Below are 27,013 nucleotides of genomic sequence, written 5' to 3'. Positions count from 1 at the left end.
TGTTTGAAGGATTCATTAATCAGGGGTGAGAGACACATCAATTCACTCCCTGAGAAGAAAACAACAAAACACAACAACTGAGTCCATTACTAATCATCTGTCTTCTGTGATGTGGGCTATTAACAATGAATTCAGCTGGAGGAGGTTAGGGTACACACTGGTAAAAAACAGTTGTCTCAACTGTCTGTCAAGCCACAGGTCATAATCACAAGTCACGACACGGAGTGCATGGGGATAACAGAAGATCCAGACATTGATATAGGAAACTCCAAGAATGAAGAAGGGGAGTCAGAAAAGATCTCAAATGATTAGTAGATGGAACCCTTGTCTAATACTTGACCCTCCAACACATATTTCAGCAGCAACCACCACACTACCCAACTCATTCCCACTTAAAAAGAAAAACCTCTCTTGTACTTCCATGGTGCCAGAACCCATCAACTCCAGTCTACATTAGCCTACAAACTCGGCTTCAACATAGCTCTGCCATTACGGCATTTTTAAAAGAAAGCATGCTCACTGAATCTCTTCTTGTTGCTGGTGTTAATAATTAAGCGAATGATATACAAAATACAAACAAGGAACAAGTTCTTGCTTCAACCGGGTATACAGATTGACTTGTTTATACTGGTATCCCAAATTCCATGCACTATATGGGAAACCAAGGTGTTTTACTTGCAGAGTCCAACCAAAGTCCTGATTGTCAATTGCATCTCCACTCTTAATTAGTGTTCCTTTACAACACAGCAATAGGGTGCTTTCATGGGTTGTTGCTGGTATCTTCTCAAAACTGTTAAACTTAGATTGACTGTGCTTTGTGAATGCCTATGACATCATTTGCTGTCAAGACACATGGGGTATAGATCATTTGTACCTAAATGGATCCTACTCATTGTGCAGTACAGGAACTCTTTGAAATGCAGGCAGAACACAAGTAAGGTTTGGGCACGTTGATTTCAGTTAAGTTGACCAAACTTGTTAATCAAGTCCAATGCACCCCTTTTATTAACTGCTGCTATAAATGATTCCTGAAAAATTTAATTTTATGCTGATTCATTTTTAATATAATATTTTTAATGTCAGATCAATCTAAGTAATTGATGATCTTGATGTTCACCTCGCCAAATTCCAGAATAAGGACAAAAAAGAGGTCTTATTTTTATGAGAAGGAGGTTTTAACATTTGCTTATGTAATACAGGTAACAACTTGACTTGTGTTTTTTTGGACAGAGAGGAGCAGCGATGACGCATTTTAGGCTGAAATCCTGTGACAAACGATATATGTTATCCTGAGCACTCTGTAAATCGTTTCAATGAATATTGCTTTAACTTTTCAGGTGGGTGCCCTGGTCGTCGCACGTAGCCTTAACGTGCCTTGAAAACTGCAATGTGTTCACGCTCACATAACAGTTCACTGTGAACTGTTATGTGAGCGTGTGTATATTCCAGCCTACCAGTAATGCGTAAGATCTTCTCACTTTTCGTATGGTGGAGCCTCCTTGGGCTCGTTTGTTTTGCATCGAGTCAACCTATTCAGAGTTTAATCTTGGGCTGTACTGGGTTTCCAAGGCACCCTCTTTTTCCGTTTTCTTTGTTAGCGTTAGGCTCAGCTAGGTGTTTATATTTTTGTTGATGTGGCAGGGTGACTAATTTGGTCCTGTTTGCTTTCCCTTATTCAGACCCCCGACGAAGGGTCTTGGCTATGGTTTGACCCGAAATGCATTGGGTATTGTGAAACGTTGAAAACTTTGGATGAATTCAACTATTGTGCAGACAGCATAAGATGTTATTATGTTGGAAATATACATCAACAGTAAATATTTAATCTAAGAATCAAAATTGAAAACAACGTGAACTGCAAATAAAAGTGAATAATGCAATGAGAAAACAGTGTTTTCGTGTGAATTTGGAGAGCCCAGTCTAGAAGTTAGTGACCCTAACTTCAATATACATTGCATTTTAGGCTGTCCCATATTGGGAGGAGTTACATTTCAATGCCTAAGAACTTGCCTTTGATTATAATCCCTTAAATACAAAACCAACCCTGCATAAAGGAAATAGTAATTCCAGTATCACTGATTTTATTTTATTGGCTTTGAACATTGCACCTTTGCTTTCAAAGTTCAACATAATTTCTAGCTGCACTAGCGGCCACAATTTGCTTACCACATTTAGCAGTCTCAATTTAATCAGTGGTAGTGCCAAAGCTGAGGGTCTAGAAATAAAATACACATGGAATAAGGGGGACACAATTAAGTGTGAGTAAGTAACAATGAACAATTAATGTGAGAGCTCAAAGGGACCATCAGCACACATTCACACAAAGCAAAAATAAAGGTGAAGCTCCTTGTACTGTTGGAGAAGTATTTCATTCATTGTCGCTCCTCCATTTCCTAGTTAGCTGTACACAAACCGCTTAGGAGTAAAGAGCCGCTTGGTTAGTTTAATTTTGGGTGCCCAGCTGCTCATAAAAGTCTCAAATTAGCTCCTACTAACTACCCAAGATCTAAGGGCGAAACCCTTACTACTAGATGGGCTTATAAGTGTTAGAAATGGGGTCTCTAGTTGGCAAAGAGTTGCACCCTGTCCAATTAGGAACCACCACTCTAGTCAGGGTAAGTCAGATACACACCCTAAATTAGCCTGAGCTCACCCTCTTGGTAACTTGGCACAGATCAGTCAGGCTTAACTTAAGAGGCAATGTTTACAGCTTTTTTGCAACACTTTAATTACAGTAACAAGGGAAAAGCACAAAAAGACTCCACACCAGGTTAGAATATTTATCTGATTAAAACAAAACCAAAACGACAAAAATCCAATAAGCAGAAGTCGAGATATAAATGTTTAAAGATTACATGCAAAAACAGTGCTTAGAAGTTACTAGTGGTCAAAAGGTTACTTGAAGTCACAAGGGACCGGTGCAAATCCAAAGTTCAGGTTGACTGTGATCGATGGCCGGTTTGCTACAGGACGCAGACAGGTCCTGGTGGCAAAGTACCATGGATGGAGCAAAGCGTCGTTGACGAACACTCAAGGCAAGGAGTCAGGAGGCTCCGCTTTGTCAAATCAAATCAAATCAAATGTCTTTATTTAGATATAACACAAATATCTTTAAAAGAATTCTAAATTCACATTATAATACAAATATTAAAAAAGTACAAAGACACGATAAATTGTTTAACAGTCGTATAAAAAGTAGAGGTTATCCACGACTTGATCCTTCTTATTGAATGACATTATGAGATGAACGCGACCAATGGTAGCTTATGTATAAAAACAGCCCAATACTCTTAAAATACATTTTATAGTCGTTTCATTTTTGCTTCCTTCGAAGTTAATAGATGTTGTAAGGTGTATTAGCAGTTAAAAGGATCTGGGCAAGGCTCAGTGGGGACTCAATTGGTTAAAATTACGATATGCTTGCTGAATAAAATTGGCTAGACTTATATTTAAAACTGTGTTTTCTGGGTTCAGGGCCATGATGATGGCTTGCCTGCAGGACCGGGCACCCAACCTGTTCCATTCGGCTTTTAGTTTGCACCTACGTTGAGAATTATAAAAAAGGCAAAGCAAACCACGTGAAGCAAAGTTTCCCGCGTTTTGCCACACCCTCTACAGGTTGTGTCTTCCACCGTACGTTGCCAGGAGGTCCGATCTTGCAAAAAACGCCAGTCACCCATTCTGATTGCTATAAGGCTACGTTTAAGGTACAATGAGTATGTACAAGACAGATAAGTTGCGGGAGCTAGCCGTCTGTATGAATTTATGAGTGCCCAGGAGTGGTTACGTTTTGCAAAAAGTGCTTTATCCATGTTTAGCGATCTCATTCTCACACATTTTTTAATAGCCATTTTAAATGCTGACTGACTGGGATTCAGGACCCATAGATCACTTGCTGACATTAGATCAATGGCGTCCTTGAAAAGGCTACCAACCGTTCCACATGGGTTATTCTGAGTGATTTCTAGCCAGACTAAGGCTTCTAGGGTACCTGAGTCCGCCTGTCTTAATTTATGGCAAAACTTTAGGTAAGTGCCCACGTTTAAGGCCTCATAATTAGGAAGCCCTATCTCTAGTCTTATCTGCGCTGGAGATGCAGACTTTGGGAGTCGGAGAACTCTTTTATAAATTCTGGTTGTGTGCTGATTTAAGGCAGTGTTCAATTTATCTCAATGCCATAAGAAAGAGTGGGGCCAATTTTAGCTCTCATGACTTCCAAGAGAGGTGCCATTGTTGGGGCTGATAAATTTTTGGAAAGCTTGCTTAGTGACACTGCCAGGGACGTGGCTTTAACTGCGATCTCGTTGCGCTGTTTTGATAGGTTACCTCTGGAGTCTAAGTGGACACCTAAATATTTATATGACTGACCTATAGCGAGGCTTGTTTTATCAAATAGCCACCCACCACCGGCGTATCGTTTTTTACCAAAGGGGACAACTTGTGTTTTCTTAAGGTTGACCTCTAATTGGTTAGTAATTGTGTAGCTCAGCAGTTTATCGAGTAGCCTTTGCAGCCCGACCCTGGTAAGGCTAAAAAGAACCAGGTCATCGGCATACAATAGGTTGTTTATGGCCATGCCTCCCACCTTTGGGGGGTGACTGTTTGTGTCGTCCAGGGTACTTGACATGTCTGATATAAACAGATTAAAAAGAAGAGGGGCCAGCACACATCCCTGCTTCACGCCTCTATTTGTCATAATTTTCCGCGAGAGGTGTGTGCCGGACCCCAACTTCACTCGAACCCAAGTACGGGAGTGGAGTTGGATAATGGCTTCCAAGAGTTTGTCTGGGATCCCCATTTTCTCAGTTTTTCCCATGGATCTGCCCTAGGGACCCTGTCGAATGGTGCTTTAAAGTCGACAAAGCAACAAAACACTGGCCTAGATGTTAGAAGTGCCTTGTCGACTATGGTTGATACAGCTAATAAATTAGTCATGGTCCCTGAGTTGGCCACAAACCCTGTCTGGTTCAACGGGATCAAGTTACATTCCGTTGCCCATATCCTCAGGTCCTCCAAAAGGAGGCCTGCGTAGTGCTTGGCCTCAATGTCCAGTAGGGCGATCAGTCTGTAATTATTCGGCAAAGAGCGGGATCCCGATTTATAAATTGGGTGGATTATGGCGCCCCGCCACGAGTCGGGGATTGTTGCAGTGTTCAAAGCATAGTTGAAAAGGTTTGTTAAAATTCCTGACCAAAAGGGTGGGTCAGATTTGAACAGGCTCTGTGGCAGGCCGTTTGGACCTGGTGCTCCGTCTGATCTTGCTTTTGTCACTGCTGTAGCCACCTTTTCTTGAGTCACCTCCAGGGCCTCGTTAGCATAGTGTACTCCATTAGTCTCTCTTAGAGGGTAGGGACCTGTTGGTCTTGGATGTTCAAAGGATCTAAAGTGGTCGGTTAGAAATGTTACCCAGTCCGATTATTGTATGTTTGCTGTACCGAAGCTCAATGTGCTCTGATTAATGTTGTTAATTAAGGCCCAAAATTTTCTTGAGTTTTTACTCTTACTCTCCCACACCAGTTTACACCAGAGTTGGGTTTCATGCAACTGTTTGTCTTTGGCCATCGCCAGCCTGAAAGTCTTCTGAGCAACTTGGTAGTAGATTAGACAGTCACTGTTCCCTGGAGATTTTGCGAGTGACCGCAACGCATTGTTTCTCGCTTTCTTAAGTGACTTAGTCTGAGTTGACATTGTGAACTTGCGATGTTGGAATGGCCTTTGGGTCTGCTGTTTGGCTGGAAAAAGGTTAATCAGGTGTGAGCAGAGCATTGACCATGTCGCAGTCGGCGAGGCTTCTTGGTCGATTCCTCCTCTTATTGCGTTCATGCTTTCTTGCAAGATGTTCTGGCTGAGGTCTTCACTCCACCTGAGGCGCTTTAGGTTCTCTGTGTATATTCCACAGCAAGTTGAAGAGGCAGGTTTATGACATACTGGTTTTATATTAAAGGATATGACCTGAGGTCTGTGGTCGCTTTCGGTTCGTGGGTGGATGTGGAAGCTTGCCAGGCAATGGAGCAAGGATGAATTGCAGATAGTGTAGTCAAAATAGGAACACTTGCTACCATTTGTCCAAGACCAATTAGGGGGGATGTCTCCCTCCAATCTTCCGTTGATTACCAAGTAGCCAGCACTATAGAATCGCGTCACGCAGAGTTCTCCCAGTCCGCAATAAGCTTGATTGGGCGGTGTTGTTTGTGTGACAGGCTCATTAATCAAAGGTAAGAAAGGCCCTTCGTTGTCTACTGGGATGCATTGGAATAAGTTGGTGTTAAAATCACCTGTGCCAATACAGTCTGTGTTGGGATGTTCCACAGCTATGTCGCTTATAAATTCCGTTAAACGGGCCAGGTGATCTCTTTTTGTTCGCGTGCTTGGATTGATGTACGCGTTTAAAAGGAAAAGTGAGCGCTGATTCCGCCAAGAGTTGATTTTGACCCAGAGTAGCCATTCTTCATCAATAAGTAATTGTGAGTGGGGGCCTTTTAGGTTATTTGATATATATATTGACAGGCCCCCTTTAGGATGACCATAGCGGCTATCTCGGAGTGCTGGTTTCCATATTTCTGTGTAGCCAATAATGGGGCATCCTTGTTGTGCCCAAGTTTCCTGTATAACTATTACTGCGTGCCCACGTAGAAAGGAGATTCGTGAATTTCTGGTGAAGGCCACTTATGTTCCAAGAACATATTGAGAAAGTAGAGTCAGCTTGTAGGTTAGACACGGTTGCTGGTGGGGTTGCTGAGAATATTGACTTTGTCGAGGTTTTTGGCTTGGGGCCCCTGCACTTTACTTCGGACGGTCATACTGAGCTTTTAGTTGACAGAATGGCTGGAAGCCACTCCCAGTCTTGGGTTGTATCGGCATGGGAGACCAGTCTTAGAGGAATTTTGTATTGTGCGTCTGGGCCCAATGCGTTTTTTAAAATTGAGTAGGGTATAGAGTGATCCTCCAGTCTGATGGGTCCGGCTTTCCGAGAAATAATTGGCTGATTTAATAAAGCGGGGGGATAGCCTGGGATGGAGTAAGGATACACTCGGATGCCCCAATCCCGCAGGATGTCCTTATGATCCAGGAATGCTCCGACCCAACTGGCCGATTTAAATGACACCAAGGTAACCTCTGATGGTTGGGCGCCTCTTGGTGGGAGGAATTTGATGGCTTCGATGTCCTCTGATACCAATCCTGCGAGCCTTGGGATACCAACCGCTAACTTTGTTATGTTCGACCTGTTGAGAATATCTTGCCATCCCTTTGATTTATATTCTGGTACCAGTAAGATGTGAGAGTGTGATGAGTCGTTGTTGTTCACCTTGTTATTTTCACTTGGAGCCGTCTTTTTGAAGTTATTCAAAACCGGACCTGCGTGCAATTCTTGCTCCTGTTGTGGCGGCAGATGAAAGGACTTCCATAAAGGCTGATTGTTTTTAGGTATAGTGGTTTTTTGATTATAGATAGTTTTTGTGAAGTTCATTGTAGTTATTATAGGGTTTGCACAGGACAGAGTCGTGACTGTTGCTAATTTAGGTCTTTGTTCAGAGACTATAGGCTCGGGTATGATTGGATCATCAGTTATAATCCTTTGCTGTTCTATCACTGTGCTGGACTCGTCTGCTGCTGTTATCACAGCTGATTCAATTGGGTTGTGGGCGTTCCCCACAGTTAATTGTATTGTTGGTTCTAGTGGAACAGCTTTTGCATTGTTGATAATAGGGTTTACTGGGGGTGATGGTATAGCTTTGTCATTGATTCAAGGATGGAGTTTAGCGTCTGGGCCAACCTGGGCCAGCGATGGAAACTACAGTGTCAAGCCCCTTGTTGATGCAAACGCAGCGTAAATCTCGAGCCGCGCTATCGTTGTCAAGTAGCTTCTGTGGTTAGGTGGATATCGGCGATCCGGGTCTGCGCTGGAAACACTGTTGCTGAACAGCCGCTGTATTGGGGGTACATCAACATTGAGGGTTAACACAGCTGCAAAACCCACATCTGAAAGAAACAGGTTAGTATTGGATTCCTTACCTTAGAATATCGGGACATAGAAGAACAAGTTACTTACCTTCGGTAACAATATACCTGTAAGAAACAGTAGTTAGTATTAGATTCCTTACGTTAGAATATCACCTGGCGTCCGACTGGATCCGGAAACTTTTGCGTAGCAGTATCCTTGCGCATCGGTAGGCGTCGTCTGCAGCTCCGCGTCCGTCGTCGGCGTCGTTGGCACCGGGATGACATTGCCGGAGTACTTAGATGCTGCCCTCGCACGCTGATGCCAGTTCTTCTTTTTTCCACGCCAGCAAGCGCCGATCAGGAAAAAGTGGTACCCATAGTCAATTTTTGACTAACTTTTTCGATCATTTTTTGATCATTTATGGAAGTCTACACGACTCCGACGGTGCCGGTAGGGATGCCCGGGTTTAAACCCTGCGCCGACTGTGAACGACTGATGTCAGTTAGCGACCCCCATCGCCGGTGCCTTCACTGTCTGGGCTTCGACCACGATGACAAGACCTGCTCCGACTGCCGAGACCTCACATCAAAAGCTAGGCGGGAGCGGTCCCGCAGATGGCTCAAGCTCCGGCGGCCGGCCCCATGCTGCTTGAGGTCCCGGTCTGGATGGAGGTCGAGGGACCCGTCACGGGGTTGGAGCCACCATAGCTCCGGTAGTCGTCATCGGTATTCGGGCTCTAAGTACTCAGGTAAGCACAAGAAGTCGAAGAGGCATCATTGCTTTTGAACTCCCCCTGATGCTCGGGCGATGCGGCTGGGGGTTCGGGTGACACCGCCCACACGGCTTCACCGGAGTCGCGGGCAGCTCCACACCCACCGGTCCCTGGGCAGCATGCGACGCCGGAGGAGATCGAGCTCTTCCTCATGGCCATAAAGGTCGCTCACTCCTCTGTCGGGTTCTGCGGCGCCTTCGGGCCCAGCAGTCCCGGCTGGGGGCCCCAGCGGGTCGGGTGCTTCAGCCCCGACGCCATCGGGTGCTTCAGTCCCGACGCCGCCGGCGACTTCGGTCCCGGCGCCGCAGGGCCCGACTGGTTCCGGATCCGGGTCGTCGCTGGTCAACCTGACGACTTGCCGGCGCCGACCCCTAGGGTGGCGCCTGCGGAGCCGCCTTTGGGCGATGCTGTCCCCGATGCCTCCCTCTATTCGCTGCCGGAGCGGGCGTCGCTGGGCCCCACTCTCGACGCCGCTTGGAGAGTTCTCCTTCAATGAACCGGCCCCATCCTTTGAAAACCCTGACTATCAGAAGATGGGTGATGAAGAGTATTGGGAGGGGACTGAGGACCCTCTGGCACAAGAGTCAGATTGGACAGGTGAGCTTGGGGATGCCAGTGGGCTGGACATTTAGCCAGACATTGGTTTTGTCTCCCCTCCTACCATGGCTACAGAGGAGGGGGCTGCCTATAGTGTGGTGCTGATGAGGGCGGCCAAGGCCTTGGGCCTTGATCTCCCTGTTGCGGCTGTGAGGACTAACCTCCTCACTGAGGTCCTTAAACCGCAGTCAAGCTCGGCCGAGCCTCTGCTGCCATTTAATGAGGCCTTGTTGGACGTTCTGCAGGGTACTTGGTCCAAGCCTGCTACAGGTCAGCCTGTAGATAGGAACGTGGCCAGAAGCCACCGCCCGGCTCCGGGCGACCCTTGCTTCCTGTCCACCCACCCCTCCCACGAGAGTCTGGTTATCCAGGCCTCTAACTCTCAATCCACATTCCCGATGGCTCCCCCGATCGGGAATCTAAGAGGTATGAGCAATAGGGTAAGAAGGTATTCTCATCCCTGAGTTTGGGATTGCGGTCAGTCAACACTGCGTGCCTCTTGGGCCGTTACACCCACTCTCTGTGGGACACGGTTGCAGACGTGCAGCCACAATGCCCGGAGGAGGCCTGGGCTAAACTCGCCCAAGCCCCTGCGGAGGGCCGAGATGCGGCATGGTATTCCATCTGGTGTGGGCTGGATACCACAGACTCACTGGGTAGAGCGATGGAAACGACAGTAGCGGTTCATTGCCACGCCTGGTTGAGGTCTGCCAACTTTTCGGCTGATGTCCAAAACACCCTTATGGACATGCCGTTTGATGGCCGTCGCCTTTTTGGCGACAAGGCAGACCATGCGCTTGAGCGCTTTAAGGACTCCAGGGCTACGGCCAAGTCCTTGGGCTTCTCTGCCCCGCGGCAGCAAACAGGTGCCTTTCGCTCCTTTCGTGGCCAAGGAAGGGGCGCTCCCACACATCCTTCAAGCCACAGCCCACAGGCTAACGTCTAGCACGGTGGCGGACGTGGGAATGGCTGTGGCGGCAGTCGGGGACAATGGTAGGGCCAGTCCACACCTACATCTGCAGCTTTCGCCTTTAAGCCCTCCTAGTCTGTGCTTTCAGGACCATGTGACGCCAGTGGGGGGCAGGGTTCGTCATCACCACTTCCACTGGTGCACTGTCCCTTCGGACAGGTGGATGCTGCAAATCGTCCGAAGGGGCTACTCCCTCCCCTTCGAGGCGACCCCCCAGCCATGCCACCACATTACCACCGCGTGTCGGAGGATCATTTGAAACTTCTACAAGAGGAAGTTACGGCCCTCTTGGCCAAGGGGGCCATCAAGCGCGTTCCTGGGCCAGAAATAGGGCGTGGTTGTTACTCCCACTACTTCGTGGTATCCAAGAAGGGCAAAGGGGGCCTACGCCCTATCTTGGACCTACGGAACGGCAACGGCTTCCTCAGGAAAGAGAAGTTCAAAATGCTGACATTGGCTCAGGTCTAGGCTGCCCTAGACCCGGGAGACTGGATGGTAGCATTGGACTTGCAGGACGCTTATTTCCACATCGCCTACCTGCCGGCCCACTGGCGCTACCTGTGGTTCACTATAAGCACTTTCAGTTTACCGTGCTCCCCTTTGGCCTTACCAGCACCCCACAGGTGTTCACGAAGGTGATGGCGGTGGTCGCAGCTCATCTGCGCAGGGTCGGAGTTTCAGTCATCCCCTACATCGACGACTGGTTGTTGAAGGCGGGCTCGCCCCAGACAGTCGTCAGCCACCTCCAGACAACGGCAGACCTCCTGCACCAGCTGGGGTTTTCCATCAATGTGCCGAATTCACACCTGTGTCCTTCTCAGAAGCTCCTCTTCATCAGAGCGGTTCTAGACTCGGCGCAGTTTTGGGTTTATCCACCCGAACAGCGGGTTTGGGATATTCAGGCTCTGATTCCGATCTTTCAGCCTTTATCCCGGGTCTCGGTCAGGTTGACGCTGCGGCTCCTGAGGCTGATGGCCTCCTGCATCCTTCTGGTGCATCACGCCAGGTGGCGGATGCGGGCTCTGCAGTGGGACCTGAAGTTTCAGTGGGCTCAGCATCAGGGCAACCTGTCCGACCATGTCCTGATCTTGGAGGGCACTGCGAAATAGCTGCAGTGGTGTCTCACAGACCGCGATTGGGTCAGCAGCAGATCCCTCTCCCTACCCCAACCGGAGCACGTAGTTGTGATGGAAGCGTCCCTCCAAGGTTGGGGAGGCCACATGGGAGAGGCTCCATATCAACCTTCTGGAGCTGTGGGCGATTCGTCTTGCACTGAAGGCATTCCTCCCCTCTGTTTGGGGGAGTGTAGTGCAGGTGTTCACGGACAACAGCACCGCCATGTGGTACTCCAACAAACAGGGCGGGGTGGGGTCATGGACCCTCTGCCAGGAGGCTCTGTGCCTCTGGCAGTGGCGGGAACATCAGGGCGTGACCCTGGTGGTTCAACACCTGGCAGGTTCTCTGAAACGCCAGGGCGGACGAACTCAGCCGACGGTGCATGATGGATCACGAATGGCATCTGAACTCGGACGTGGCGCAAGGCCTCTTTCTGCAGTGGGGAGAGCCTTGGTTAGATCTATTAGCCACCGAAGAGAACGCGCAATGTCATCAGTTCTGCGCGTTGGAATTTCCAAGGCAGCACTCGCTCGGAGACGCTTTTCGTCGCCAGTGGAGTTGCGGTCTGTTGTATGCCTTCCCGCCTATACCACTTCTGCCCAGAGTGCTGATATCAAGCGCGACTGGGCCCAAGTCATCCTTGTGGCTCTGGACTGGGTGCGAAGGTACTGGTATCCCGAGCTACCCAGTATGTCAGTCGATCCCCTGGTTTGTCTGCCTCTTCAGGAGGGCCTTCTGTCACAGCAGCAGGGGACGGTCCTCCACCGGAACCTGTCCAATCTCCACCTCCATGCTTGGAGATTGAGCGGTGACAGTTGAGGCCATTTGACTTGCCTCCTGAAGTTTGTAATGTGATTTTGGAGGCCAGGCCTCCCTCTAAAAAGTCGGTATACGCCTGCAGGTGGAAGATTTGTGGCATGGTGCGCAGCAAAGGCTGTGGATCCACTCTCTGCCCCCTTTCCTGAGGTTCTCCTCTTTCTTCTTTCTCTTGCCCAGCAGGGCGTTGCTCTGGGCACTATCAGGGGCTATCTTTCTGCCCTTTCCGCCTTTTTAAGGCTCCCTGATCAGCCTTCTTTGTTCAAGTCTCCAATTGTAAATAGGTTTCTGAAGGGCATCACACACATGTTTCCTCCTATTTCATTTGTGATGCCTCAGTGGGACTTGAACCTTGAACTTACTTATTTGATGTGCGCTCCCTTTAAGCCACTTCATAACTGTCCTCTCCGCCTTCTTTCTCTGAAGACTGCTTTCCTGGTTGCCATCACCTCTGCCAGGAGAGTGAGTGAGCTCCAGGTTCTTTCTTCCAAACCTCCTTACCTTTCTGTCCATCCAGACAAGGTTGTGTTGCGGACAAGACCCTCTATACTGCCCAAGGTAGTCACAGCCTTCCACATCGGGCAGTCCATCACCTTGCCCACCTTCTTTCTGCCTCTGCATCCCTCAAAGGAGGAAGTGCGGCCCCACCATCGGGACCCAAAACGTGCGCTCTTGTTTTATCTTGCGGTACAAAAGGGGGTGGTGATGGACGGAGCATCTGAATCAATCAAACACTCACACCCAGTCAAAAGATCTCTGTTTAATCCATCACCGTTCTTTAGCCCACTCTGCCACCCCAGTTCAGACATGGCTATATGCAAATCAGTCTGACCCTGTGCCTCATGGGAACAGTCCAGCCCGAACTGCCAAGCCATGTCTTCCCTGGACCTGAAACAAGCTTCCGAGGAACGGTTTCTGGCATTCCAGCCGTCTTCAGCCCGGCTTGCTTGAATCCAGCGGCAAAGTGAGCAAGGGACTTACGTCTGAGCATACCCTGCCACAATTATGGCGGCCAAAAGCGGTACAAAAGGGGGTGGTGATGGACGGAGCATCTGAATCAATCACCCATAAGTTCTTCACTAGGTGGCATGGAGATAGGGCACCTTGTAACTGAAAGCAGGTACATTACAAAAGATGTTTTATATGCCCTGGTGAAGGAAAACTACCAATTTTGTTATTTCCCCAATTGTAGTGATTTAGCTGCATAGGCTAACATGGGAGGATTTTATTTAACTTTAATAAAGTCTAACTAATGATAGAGGTGAATTAAAATAAGTGTCTAAATAATAGTTTAAACAAATCTAACAGCTTGCCAAGGTTAGACATTATAACTATGACAGAAAAGAAGTCACAGAACTTGTTTTTCTAATGTGCCTAAATCCAGCTCTAGCCTAGTCTCTCCTGATTGACCGGCCTTTGTCAGGCTGAGCCAAGCTGCTTGATGAGGTGCGAAGTGGCCTGAAGGTAAACATTGAGACTGCTGGTGGGAGGAGATCTACTGTTGCCAAGCACAGGGCAGTAAGGGGGCATGGTAGCCAAACTGGTCTTCAAAGAGAGAATGACAGTAAGGACACAAACCAGGTCCACCCCAACTTCCTGTACCCCTAGCCAGATGGGATCCCCTGTTATTGAATTAGCAGAGGGGCTCGAAGGGGAGTGTTAGGGAATATTAGCCACAGCTGAATGTTAAGTTAGCCAGATCCAATGCTCCAGGAGGCATTGTCTCCATTTTGGATTTATGTGAACAGTGCTTTCTAGGACAAGAATTTGCCACACTTCACAGGAAGAGGTCATCATAGAGGGTGGCAACCGCACCCCTTTGGTCAGGGGTACACCACTCCTTGCCAGACCAGAAGCTCACATAATGATTGGAGAGCTGCCAAGCAACTCAGATCCATGCCTGAAGAAACAAGAAGAAGAATGACTGCCCTAAAGGAACCCTGGCCTGCACCAAGAGGACTGCACTTTGAATGACTGCACCTGCAACACACTTTGGAACTGCAAAAAGGAAGAACTTTGCTTTGCAAAAACAGTTCAAGGAGTGGACTCTGTGAAAGCAACAGGTTAAAAGAGCTCCACTTGCATCATCTCCACCAAGAAGAAAGCAGCTGACCACCTTCTGTGGAATTTAAAGGATTTGGCCAGGTGCATTGTGGGAACTATAGTCCCAACTCTCCATGGAGAAACTCATAGCTTCTGGAACCTTGGCTGTGTTGTGGACCCATCAAGAACCCAGAATTCCTTCTAGAGGCATGTCCAGAGGTTTGAGACCATTTGGAGCAGTCTGACCAAAAAGCTCCATAAGTTGACCGACCCGTCATCAAGAGTAAGGCCAGTGAGAACCGTGACCCAGTCTGGAATTCAGGTTTCCCCCCTGAAGCTCTGGAGCTTTTTGTCATGGAGGAGATATCCCTTCCAGGAATTGACCGGGGCATCCCGCTGAACGAAGCCTCAATATTCAAACCCAAAGCAGGCGTGCCGAAGAGACCTGCTCGACGTTGACACAAAAAGAACGAAAAAAATGATTAAGTGCAAATGTAACATGTTGACTGGGCCTTACTGCTCATTGTACTGAGCCGCACTCCACAGCGGTCAGCCAGTAACTGTGTCCCGATCAGTCGTGACCAGATGTCCCCAGGTGGCACTTTTTGCTTTTAGAAACTAAAAAGCACATTTCTACTTGTAATCTTTAAAAAAATCATATCTCCAGTTCACTACTTGGATTTTTGTGGTTTTGGTGTCATTTTAATCAGAAAAATATATTCTATTGTAATATTGTTATTAGGTTGTCTCTCACTTATTTAATGTATTGGTGTTTTTAAATGCTTTACATACCTGTCTCCTAAGTTAAGCATACCCGCAAGCAGCCAGGTACCAAGGGATTGAGCAAGGGATTAATTGATTGAGAACTTGACTGTGCCTCCTATTGTGACTGTGGCCGTATTACTAGTGGTAGGTATCTAACTACACCTACTAATAAATCACCTTCCACCAGTACCTATATTTAACAAGCATTTGCAATACAATCAGTCTCAGCTTTGGGACCTTGTAAATATTTAGCCATGCAGCACATTAGCCTGGGTGCTGAAACATCTACTGTTCTTTAACATCAGATTTGCGGTTGCTGAATGAAGTCATCTCTTTGGGGCATATCATATTAATCTTTTTTGTAGGGGTAGTGGGCACTTGCCCTGAAGTGCATTGAAGCCCATGCACAAGGACCTAAAGGCTATTCTTTGTTTTAAAGGTAGCCAGTAAAGTTCCTTCATGGAGTTTGATGCAGGCGATTCACTTTATAACAACCAAATATAATGGTTGAAAAGCTTTTAAAAGAAAACTGGCAATACCTTTTGTCTACTTTCCAGGCCATCTGTTTTGCCCACTGAGCCACTCTAGTTGGAGACAAACCATATGGAAATCAGTAGGCCTGCATGTTTGCCCTTCCCCCTTCACCCACCCAGCTGGAGTGGTGTAGTGGGCATAAAAAGATGGACTGGAATGCAACCCCAGAGTTTGAGAAGTTTAAGACTTTTGCACACATTCTACCTATTATCATTTGTGTTTTTAACCTTCACTTTATAATTATTTTCCACATTTAGGCAAAGTGCCTAGACAGGTAGTGTTTGGAAATAATCTTAAAGCAATCTAACCAAAATTTCAAAACAACCAAAACAGCTGTTCAAGAACACAGTCAGGCAAGACAGACCCCTTTGGTAGTGTAGTTGGTGCCCACTTAGGTACTGAGAAAACAACATTCAGAATGATAGCATCTGAGAGGGAAAACAACTAAAATCAGATAAAGGTATTGTCTAAACACCAGAAGAAGATCACAGAAGAAATAAAGTGCAAATAACAAACAATAACAGACCTAACAGGAATAAAACTGAATAATGGCCCTACCAGGAGCTAAAGCTACAGTTTAAGTAGAATTGTTTTCTCTAAAAGCCCTGAAACATTATGGCAGTGAACAGCCTTAAAAAAACATAGAAACATGAAGTGTGGATATACATCTATGGTAGATTTAGTTTCACACAAATGCAAGTATTTGAGAGGGAAAAATCGTAAAGTAAGATAAAGGTATTGGCCAAACACCAGCAGACGATCACCGAAGAAATGAGTAGCAAATAAGAAACAATAACAAACCGAAAAGGACTGAAATTGAATAATTGTCCACCAAGGAGCTACAGGTACAGTTGAAGTGAAATGGTTTTCTCTAAAAGCCAAAATAATTTATGGCAGTGAACAGCCTTAAAAAAACATAGAAGTGTGTCCGTTCCCAAATTTAAATACTGTAGACTTGGCGGCCAATCAATTTCGGTAAGAGCAGCAAAATCCTGGAACACTCTTCCCCTTCACCTAAGAACTGCATCGACTCTCAGTGCTTTTAGGAAAGGACTAAAAACTCACCTTTTTAATATAATAGTCTAAATTTGTCCCTTTCCTTTATTTTCTGTTTTTAGATATTAGTCCTCTCCCAAACTGTTTTGCCTTCAACGCGCCAGGATACTATTTTTTTTAGTAATAGAGCGCGATATAAAAGCCTTTAATAATAATAATATTAATAATAATAATAATAATAAATATGTGGCAGATTACATCTCTAACCTGAACTAAGTCTGCAGGGACCAGTCAGTTTTGTAAGAGGTTTCCGCACAAAGGATAAAGTTAGATTCCTACTCAGCCTTTCTTAAGTGGGTCTGTTGTGGCCTTCAGGACAATTGTTGGTGCACGGTGTGTTAATATGTCCCAATAAACTGACCACCTGACCCCATATCATGAGGACACTGTTTCCATTCCTAAAATTTTCATCAACAAATCATTAACTTCAGGTATAATATTCTAATTAATGAATGAAAGCAAAAAATTACTGCAACACCCAGAATGCATTAGGCTATCACACAAGTGTCCAGGCCCGGCAGCTGTGCCCATAATGACCTGGAGGTAGGTGGGAACACTGTCGCAAACTGGGCATCATATGTGCTTTCGGCAACTCCCACAGATCCCTGGGGCTCGCTTTTCCCAACACCACTGAAACAATGTTTGGTCCCACTTGCTTCAGTGTTGTGGTAGGAGGGCGGACTGCGAGGTCTTCACCTTCCACTGGAGGATAACATGTAAAAGAAGAAAAAACATTTCTCAAACTGGAGCTTTGTATTGTTCGGCGCCTTGAGTAATTAGAGAAGGACTCCGAAGAGGCCCTTCATAGAGGCCTGATGGACTGGGCAGGGGAGTCTTCACAAGCAGCTGAACTCGACAGGACAGGGTGGGGCTCATTCACTCTCAGACACTGCTCTGAAGGAGTGATCAAACACATGCCACCTACTGCACACACCCTCGCTGCACACACACCATCGCTGCACAAACCCTCGGTTCACACATGCTACCTGCTGCACCACCCTCGCTGCACACACACCATCGCTGCACACACCCTCGCTGCACACACACCATTGCTGCACACACCCTCGCTGCACACATGCCACCTGCTGCACACACCCTTGCTGCACACACACCATCGCTGCACACACCCTCGCTGCACACATGCTACCTGCTGCACACACCCTCACTGCACACACCCTCGCTGCACACACCCTCGCTGCACACATGCCACCTGTTGCACACACCCTCGCTGCACATACACCATCGCTGCACACATGGTACCTGCGTACACACCCTCATTGCACACACCCTCGCTGCACATATGGTACCTGCGCACCCCCCCTCGCTGCCCACATGCTACCTGCTGCACACATGGTACCTGCTCACACACCTTTGCTGCACACACACCATCGCTACACACACCCTTGCTGCACACACCCTCGCTGCACACATGCTACCTGCTGCACACACCCTCACTGCATACACACCATCGCTGCACACACCGTCATTGCACACACCCTCTCTGCACACATGGTACCTGCACACACACCCTCAATACACACACCCTCGCTGCACACATGGTACCTGTGCACACATCCTCATTGCACACACCCTCGCTGCACACATGGTACCTGCGCACACACCCTCGCTGCACTCATGCTACCTGCTGCACACACCCTCGCTACACTCATGCTTCCTGCTGCACACACTCTCGCTGCACACATGCCACCTGCGAACAAACCCTCTTTGCACACACACCATCGCTGCACACACTATCATTGCAGAAACCCTCGCTGCACACATGGTACCTGCGCACACACCCTCAATGCACACACCCTCGCTGCACACATGGTACCTGCGCACACACCCTCATTGCACACACCCTTGCTGAACACATGGTACCTGTGCACACCCCCTCGCTGCACACATGCTACCTGGTGCACACACCCTTGCTGCACACATGCTTCCTGCTGCACACACCCTCGCTGCACACATGCTACCTGTGAACACACCCTCGCTGCACACACACCATCGCTGCACACACCCTCATTGCACACACCTTCGCTGCACACATGGTACCTGCGCACACACCCTCAATGCACACACCCTCGCTGCACACATGGTACCTGCGCACACACCCTCACTGCACACACATCATCGCTGCACACACCTTCACTGCCCACATGCTACCTTCTGTACACACCCTCGCTGCACACATGCTACCTGCGAACACACCCTCAATGCACACACCTTCACTGCACAAACAACCTTGCTGCACACACCCTTTCTGCACACATACTACCTGCACACACACCCTCATTGCACACACCCTCGCTGCACACATTCTACCTGCACACACACCCTCAATGCACACACCCTCCCTGCACACATGGTACCTGCACACACACCCTCATTGCATACAACCTCTCTGCACACATTGGACCTGCACACACCCTCTCATTGCAAACACCCTTGCTGCACACATGGTACCTGCACACACCCTCTCATTGCACAGACCCTCGCTGCACACACCCTCACTGCACACATGGTACCTGCGCACACACCCTCATTGCACACACCCTCACTGCACACACCCTTACTGCACACATGGTACCTGCACACACACCCTCATTGCACACACCCTCATTACACACACCCTCGATGCACACATGGTACCTGCGCACACACCCTCATTGCACACACCCTCGCTGCACACATGGTACCTGCGCACACACCTTCATTGCACACACCCTCGCTGCACACATGGTACCTGCGCACACACCCTCAATGCACACACCCTCAATGCACACATGGTACCTGCGCACACACGCTCATTTCACATACCCTCGCTGCACACATGGTACCTGCGCACACAACTTCATTGCACGCACCCTCGCTGCATGACTCAGTCCTAGTCAAACGTAATGCCAAGGGTCTCCAGCAACTCTTTGACCAGTTTCATGGATGGTCTCAACCTCACAACAAACTAAACCACATACCATGTTATGTTGAATGGCCCGAAAAACACCAGATCTAAAATATTTCAGGTCAAGGGTCAACTTATCAGTAAGGTTGAGCCTTTTACTTATCTTGGCATCTTACTTCATTTTCATTTTAATTGGAAACCATTGCTCAATAAAAATATAATGACTTGTAAAAGGGCCACTTATAGTATAAATAGTATTTCGAGAAGGCCTGTGCATACACAAATTAAGGCGGTGCTTAATGTTTATAATGATAAATGAATCACCATGGCAAATTTGGAGACAGGTGCCCAGTGCTTCGCTCCAGATAGTTGAAAATATGTTCATGAGAGGCCTTCTAAATGTCCCACAAGGTATTACCAGTGAGACTGCTCATAAAGAATTGTGAATGGTGTGTGTGTGTGTATATATATATGCATCTGTGAGCAAGGGCAACCGCCCGAAACGCGTCAGATTTGCAAGTTCTGTAACAATAAACTTACCTGTGTTTGATTCCTGGGATTTGTGTTGTCTCTGTTCTACACAGCCCCCCTTCTTAAAAGTAAAAAGAAAGAAAAAATGGATCGGGAGGAGGCCACGCCCCCTTCTTGCACCACTCTGCAAACGTGCCCCCCTGGTGCATTTGCAGAGGGGTAAATAAGTCCCCTTGAATACTGGGAGTCCCTTGGGGCCAACTAGCTCACCAAGAACCTCCAGTATGCGCCAGGGGGCTGCGTTGCAGAGAGGTGTTATGAGGCGACGCCCCATTTTACACCTCTCTGCAAGGCAGCTCCGTAGCGCTTAGTGGAGGTACCTGGTGGGCTAGTTGTAATCCAGGGGCCCTCAGTATTGAAGGGAAGTTCATCCCCCAACTTACAACGCACCACTGGGTGCGTTTGCACAGTGGTGAAGGGAGGAGGAGGGGCCTGAGTTCACATGTGTGCAAATCAATCAATCAATCAATCAATCAATGACATTTATAGAGCGCACTACCTACCCGTAGGGTCTCAAGGCGCTTAGGGGGAGGGGGGTGCCGTTACTGCTCGAACAGCCAGGTCTTGAGCTTCTTTCTGAAGGAGAGGTGGTCTTGGGTCAGGCGCAGGTCGGCCGGGAGGGAGTTCCAGGTCTTGGCGGCCAGGTAGGAGAAGGACCTTCCTCCTGTTGTGGCTCTACGGATGCGTGGAACGGCGGCGAGGGCGTGGCTGGCAGATCGGAGGTGGCGTTTGGGAGCGTAGAAGTTGATTCGGTTGTTGAGGTAGCTCGGGCCTTGATCGTGTAGGGCTTTGTGTGCGTGGGTGAGGAGCCGGAAGGTGATTCTTTTGTTGACGGGGAGCCAGTGCAGGTCTCTCAGGTGTCCGGAGATGTGGCTGTTCCGTGGGATGTCGAGGATGAGTCTGGCTGAGGCGTTCTGGATCCGCTGGAGTCTCTTCTGGAGCTTGGCGGTGGTTCCGGCGTAGAGTGCGTTGCCGTAGTCCAGTCGGCTGGTGACGAGGGCCTGGGCAAATAGACCCTGTGGTGCGGTTTAAGTTGGGGAATTAATTCCTTGTCAATTCTGAGGGCCCTGGGGTCCACCTACCCCACCAGGTAAATGTAAATGTAAATGTAAATGTAGGTATACTTATATAGCGCGACCTGTCACCACAAAGGGCATCCTGGCGCTTGCCTAGGGAACCCGTCCTGGTATTCCCCTGTGAGAGGCCCCGGCAGGGTATCCACAAGGTGAAAGCCAGGCATCCCGCCGCGAGTGGCCGTTGTGGAGATTAAGCAAGCTATTGCCCAGAGTCGCAGAGCGTGAACCCATGAGTCGAGAAGGCACCGGAGCGAGAATTATCGAGACTGTGGAATTTTTAGCTCAAGACCCGCCGAGGCGGGGAATTGAACCCTGGTCCACGGCCGATCTCAGCTTCCGGGTCTGCCACCTCTAACCCCTGAGCCACACTTCTCCACAGAGGTACCTCCAGTAAGCGCCATGGACCTGCATTGCAGAGTGCTGTAAAAAGGGGCATGGCCTTTGAACACTGCTCTGCAACGCAGCCTCCTGGCGCATACTGGAAGTACCTGGTGGACTAGTTGGCCCCCAGGGGACCTCAGGATTGAAGAGGAACTAATTCCCCAACTTAAAACGCGCCACAGGGCGTGTTTACACACATGTCACCTTAGGCCCCGCCCCCTTCCTTCACTATTGAGCAAAATATTCCTCTAAATTTAGCCAAACTACGGATTCCCATTTACTCACCTGTTATCAGGAGAGTACCCAGTGCTGCATCTTTTAGCCCAGCACTGACCATGAAAAGTAATTCTAAGCTTACTTAACAGTAACTTGTATTTTTTCCATAGGAATCCATTGTGTGGTTTTCACCAGAAAAGTTTCTGTTGATTTTTGAAACGTACAAATATTCCTCTATTATCAGCAGAACTACGAATGGCGATTTACTCACCTGTTAGCACAAGAGAACCCAGTTCTGTATATTTTAGCCCAGCACTGACCCTGAAAAGTAATTCTAAGCGTACTTACCAGTAACTTGTATTTCCTTCCATAGGAATCCGTGTTGATTTTTGAAACGTAAAAATAAGCCTCTAAAATCAGCCAAACTACAAATTGCGATTTACTCACCTGTTAGCACAAGAGAACCCAGTGCTGCATCATTTAGCACAGCACTGACCCTGAAAAGTAATTCTAAGCGTACTTACCAGTAACTTGTATTTCCTTCCATAGGAATCATTTGTGTGGTTTTCACCGCAAAAGTTTCTAAGTGTCAATTTTTGAAACATACAAATATTCCTCTAAAATCAGCCGAACAACGAATTGCGATTTACTCATCTGTTAGCACAAGAGAACCCAGTGCTGCATCTTTTAGCCCAGCACTGACCCTGAAAAGTAATTCTAAGCGAACTTACCAGTAACGTGTATTTCCTTCCTTAGGAATCCATTGTGTGGTTTTCAGCAGAAAAGTTTCTAAGTGTTGATTTTTGAAACTTACAAATATTCCTGTAAAATCAGCCAAACTACGAATTCCGATTTACTCACCTGTTATCAGAAGAGAACCCAGTGCGAAACACTTGAACACTCTTAAAGCAAGCAAGTAACCGAAACGGCATTTAGCACAATGCCAGGGGCGAACCTTGCTGGGAGGTGAATTGGTGTGCTCCCATACCTGTTCCTGTTTAATAGTACTCATGTGAGTCATTGAGCTGACGAGCTCGTGGATGAAGCACCCGCATGCCTGTGAGAGGTACCTGACCTGAGAAAGATGTTGGCACTCTACTCAGCAAACCCCAAATATCAAAGACTGTAATCTCTACTGATGACGGTTAAAGAACCAGAAACACGTGTCTAGAGATCAACACTATCTGCACCAACTGTGGCGAAACACTCAAATACTCTTGAAGCAAGCAAGTAACTGAAACTGCATTTAAAACAATGCCAGGGGCGAACCTTGCTGGGAGGTGAAGCGGTGTGCTCCCACCCCTGTTCCTGTTTAATAGTACTCGGTGAGTCAATGAGCTGACGAGCTCGTGGAAGAAGCACCCCATGCCTGTGAGAGGTACCTGACCTGAGAAAGATGTTTGCATCCTACTCAGCAAAACCCCAAATTTGACAGACTGTAATCTCTACTGATGACAGTTAAAGAACCAGAAACACGTGTCTAGAGATCAGCACTATCTGCACCAACTGTGGCGAAACACTCAAATACTCTTGAAGCAAGCAAGTAACTGAAACTGCATTTACCACAATGCCAGGGGCGAACCTTGCTGGGAGGTGAAGCGGTGTGCTCCCACACCTGTTCCTTTTTAATTGTACTCCTGTGAGTTATTGAGCTGACGAGCTCGTGGATGAAGCACCCGCATGCCTGTGAAAAGTACCTGACCTGAGAAAGATGTTGGCAGCCTACTCAGAAAACCCCACTTATGAAAGACTGTAATCTCTATGGATGACGGTTAAAGAACCAGAACCACATGTCTAGAGATCAGCAGTATCTGCGCCAACTGTGGCCAAACACTCGAACACTCTTGAAGCAAGCAAGTAACTGAAACTACATTTACCACAATGCCAAGGGCGAACCTTGCTGGGAGGTGAAGCAGTGTGCTCCCACCCCTGTTCCTGTTTAATAGTACTCGGGTGAGTCAATGAGCTGACGAGCTCGTGGAAGAAGCACCCCAATGCCTGAGAGAGGTACCTGACCTGAGAAAGATGTTTGCATCCTACTCAGCAAAACCCCAAATTTGACAGACTGTAATCTCTACTGATGACAGTTAAAGAACCAGAAACACGTATCTAGAGATCAGCACTATCTGCACCAACTGTGGCGAAACACTCAAATACTCTTGAAGCAAGCAAGTAACTGAAACTGCATTTACCACAATGCCAGGGGCGAACCTTGCTGGGAGGTGAAGCGGTGTGCTCCCACCCCTGTTCCTGTTTAATAGTACTCCAGTGAGTCATCAAGCTGACGAGCTCTTGGATGAAGAAACTGCATGCCTGTGAGAGATACCAGACCTGAGAAAGATGTTGGCAGCCTACTCAGCAAACCCCACATTTGAAAGACTGTAATCTCTACTGATGATGGTTAAAGAACCAGAAACACGTGTCTAGAGATCAGCACTATCTAGCGCCAACTGTGGCGTAACACTCGAACATTCCTGAAGCAAGCAAGTAACTGAAACTACATTTACCACAATGCCAAGGGCGAACCTTGCTGGGAGGTGAAGCAGTGTGCTCCCACCCCTGTTCCTGTTTAATAGTACTCCCATGAGTCATTGAGCTGACGAGCTCATGGTTGAAGCACTGCATGCCTGTGAGAGGTACCTGACCTGAAAAGGATGTTGGCAGCCTACTCAGCAAACGCCACTTATGAAAGACTGTAATCTCTACTGATGACCTTTAAACAACCAGAACCAGGTGTCTAGAGATCAGCACTATCTGCACCAACTGTGGCGAAACACTCACATACTCTTGAAGCAAGCAAGTAACTGAAACTGCATTTACCACAATGCCAGGGGCGATCCTTGCTGGGAGGCAAAGCGGTGTCCTCCCACCCCTGTTCCAGTTTAATAGTACTCCTGTGAGTCAGTAAGATGACGAGCTCGTGGATGAAGCACCCGCATGCCTCTGAGAGGTACCTGACCTAAGAAAGATTTTGGCAGCCTTATCAGCAAACCCCACATTTGAAAGACTGTAATCTCTACTGATGACAGTTAAAGAACTAGAAACACGTGTCCAGAGAGCAGCACTATCTGCACTAACGGTGGCGAAATGCTCAAACACTCTTGAAGCAAGCATTTTACTGAAACTGCATTTATCCCAATGCCAATGGGCGAACCTTGCTGGGAGGTGAAGCTGTGTGCTACCACCCCTGTTCCTTTTGAACAGTACTCCTGTGAGTCATTGAGCTGATGAGCTCGCGGATGAATCACCCCATGCCTGTGAGAGGTACCTCAGCTGAGAAAGATGTTTATCAGCCTACTCAGCAAACCCCACATTTGAAAGACTGTAGTCTCTACTGATGATGGTTAAAGAACCAAAACCACATGTCTAGAGATGAGCACTATCTGTGCCAACTGTGGCGAAACACAAACACTCTTGAAGCAAGCAAGTAACGGAAACCGCATTTACCACAATGCCAGGGGCGATCCTTGCTGGGAGGTAAAACGGTGTGCTCCCACCCCTGTTGCTGTTTAATATTATTTGCGTGAGTCATTGAGCTGACGAGCTCGTGAATGAAGCACCCGCATGCATTTAGTAGTCAAATAGAGAAGAGGTTTGGTTAGTGAAGCATAATTAGGTATCAACTGATAACAATATGAAGTTATGCCCAAAAACATGCGTACCTTACCTTGGGTCTTCAGAACAGACATGTTAGTTATTGCCGCAATACGCTCATGCATCAGCCTCCTCCCCTCCTTCGATAGGGGATGACCAAGATAGGTGACCTCCTGTCGACAGTATTTACATTTAGACAAAGACACTTTATACCCATTACGCGCCAAATTATGCAGGACTTGGACAGTAGCTTCCTTACAGCCTTCTTCAGTGTCGGAGGCGATAAGCAAGTCGTCCACGTATTGCAACAACACTTTACCAGCAGGTAGCTCCAAATCATCCAATTGAGTTTTCAACGCTGGACTATATATGCTGGGGCTCTCAGTGTGCCCCTGGGGAGTTCTACAACACCAGAAACTGCGGCCTGCCAATGAAAATCCGAAAAGATGACGGCTATCATGATGAAGTGGTATACTAAAGAAAGCTTTCTTTAAATCAAGAATTGGAAAGAATTTAGCAGTCGGAGGAACCATCGTCAATATAGTAGTAATATCGGAAACAACAAGGTCCTGAGGATCAACTATTTTATTCACCTGACGCAAATCAATCACAAAACGATAAACATCGGTCTGATCATAGTCAGCACCAGCAGGGGCCTTCATAAGAATGGGAAGAATAGAACTTTTACATGTATTGGAAGTTGTATCTTCAACAACTCCGACTGTATCAAATCATGGATAATCTGCAAAATAGACTTCTCGCCCTCTTGCGAGATCTTGTACTGAGGAATGCGAGGTAAACAAGCTCCCTGTTTTATCTTAATTGAGACGGGAGCGATGTTTAACATACCGACATGAGTATCGTTATTGGCCCACAAAGTGTCTGGCACCGCATTCAACTCCGATGGAAGAGGTTCATCTTTAGAAAAGAATTGCTGGGCCAATGTGACAGTTGGACCAAGGGTGAGATACACACCATCCGGGGAACAGTAAATAGTAGCGTGCAATTTCTTCAGCAAATCTAAACCTAATAAATTTTCACCACAGTGGGATGTGAGAAGGAACGGGGAGTCGATAGTAAAAGGACCGATCGTAAGGGCAAGTGGCCTAGGGATGGGGCTAATCACCGGTGTACCTGAAAAATCAACTGATATGTTATTCTGGCCAGACAGAGCCGCTCCGGGGATCAGGGAATGCACCACAGAACTTTTCATAGCTCCCGTATCCACTAAAGATTTCTTGGTGGACCTTAGCAAGTCTGCAGCAACATAGGGCCCTCGCTGATCTACCTGTATTGACACTGGTCCCATAATCTGTCCTACGCTGCCCTAGTTATAAGAGAAACCCGTCACATCATCTGTAGTATAGTCTTCATTGTAATATTGTCGACCTCCCTCACCATCAAAATGATTCCCACCTGACCGTCGGCCATCATCATTATTCAAGTCCTCTCTACGTACATCCCCATGCCCTCTGCCTCAGGCCGTGGTGTTGTCCCGCAACTCCGGGCACTCCGTCCACCAATGGCCCTCCTTTTTACAGTTACCACACTGGTTGACACCAAGAGGCGGAGCTGGCCGCCCTCCGCGACCGGAACCAATATTACCCAATCCCGTACTAGTAGGTGGGGCACCACATCCCCTACCACATCCTCTCGCCACTTGCTGCAACAACACTCTCGTCTTTAAATCTTTTGCCCT

At 47.7% G+C, this 27,013-nt stretch overlaps 1 protein-coding gene across 1 annotated transcript in view; it reads left to right on the top strand.

Moving 5' to 3' along the window:
* LOC147709565 (uncharacterized) overlaps positions 1 to 27,013 on the top strand; it is a 788,508-nt gene that overhangs the window by 169,555 nt on the left and 591,940 nt on the right. The gene's annotated exons all lie outside the window — the stretch shown is intronic.

This window comes from Lissotriton vulgaris, chromosome 6, assembly GCF_964263255.1.
Source record: "Lissotriton vulgaris chromosome 6, aLisVul1.2, whole genome shotgun sequence".
In the NCBI taxonomy this organism is placed as follows: domain Eukaryota; kingdom Metazoa; phylum Chordata; class Amphibia; order Caudata; family Salamandridae; genus Lissotriton; species Lissotriton vulgaris.
This window is presented reverse-complemented; position numbering and strand designations above follow the sequence as displayed.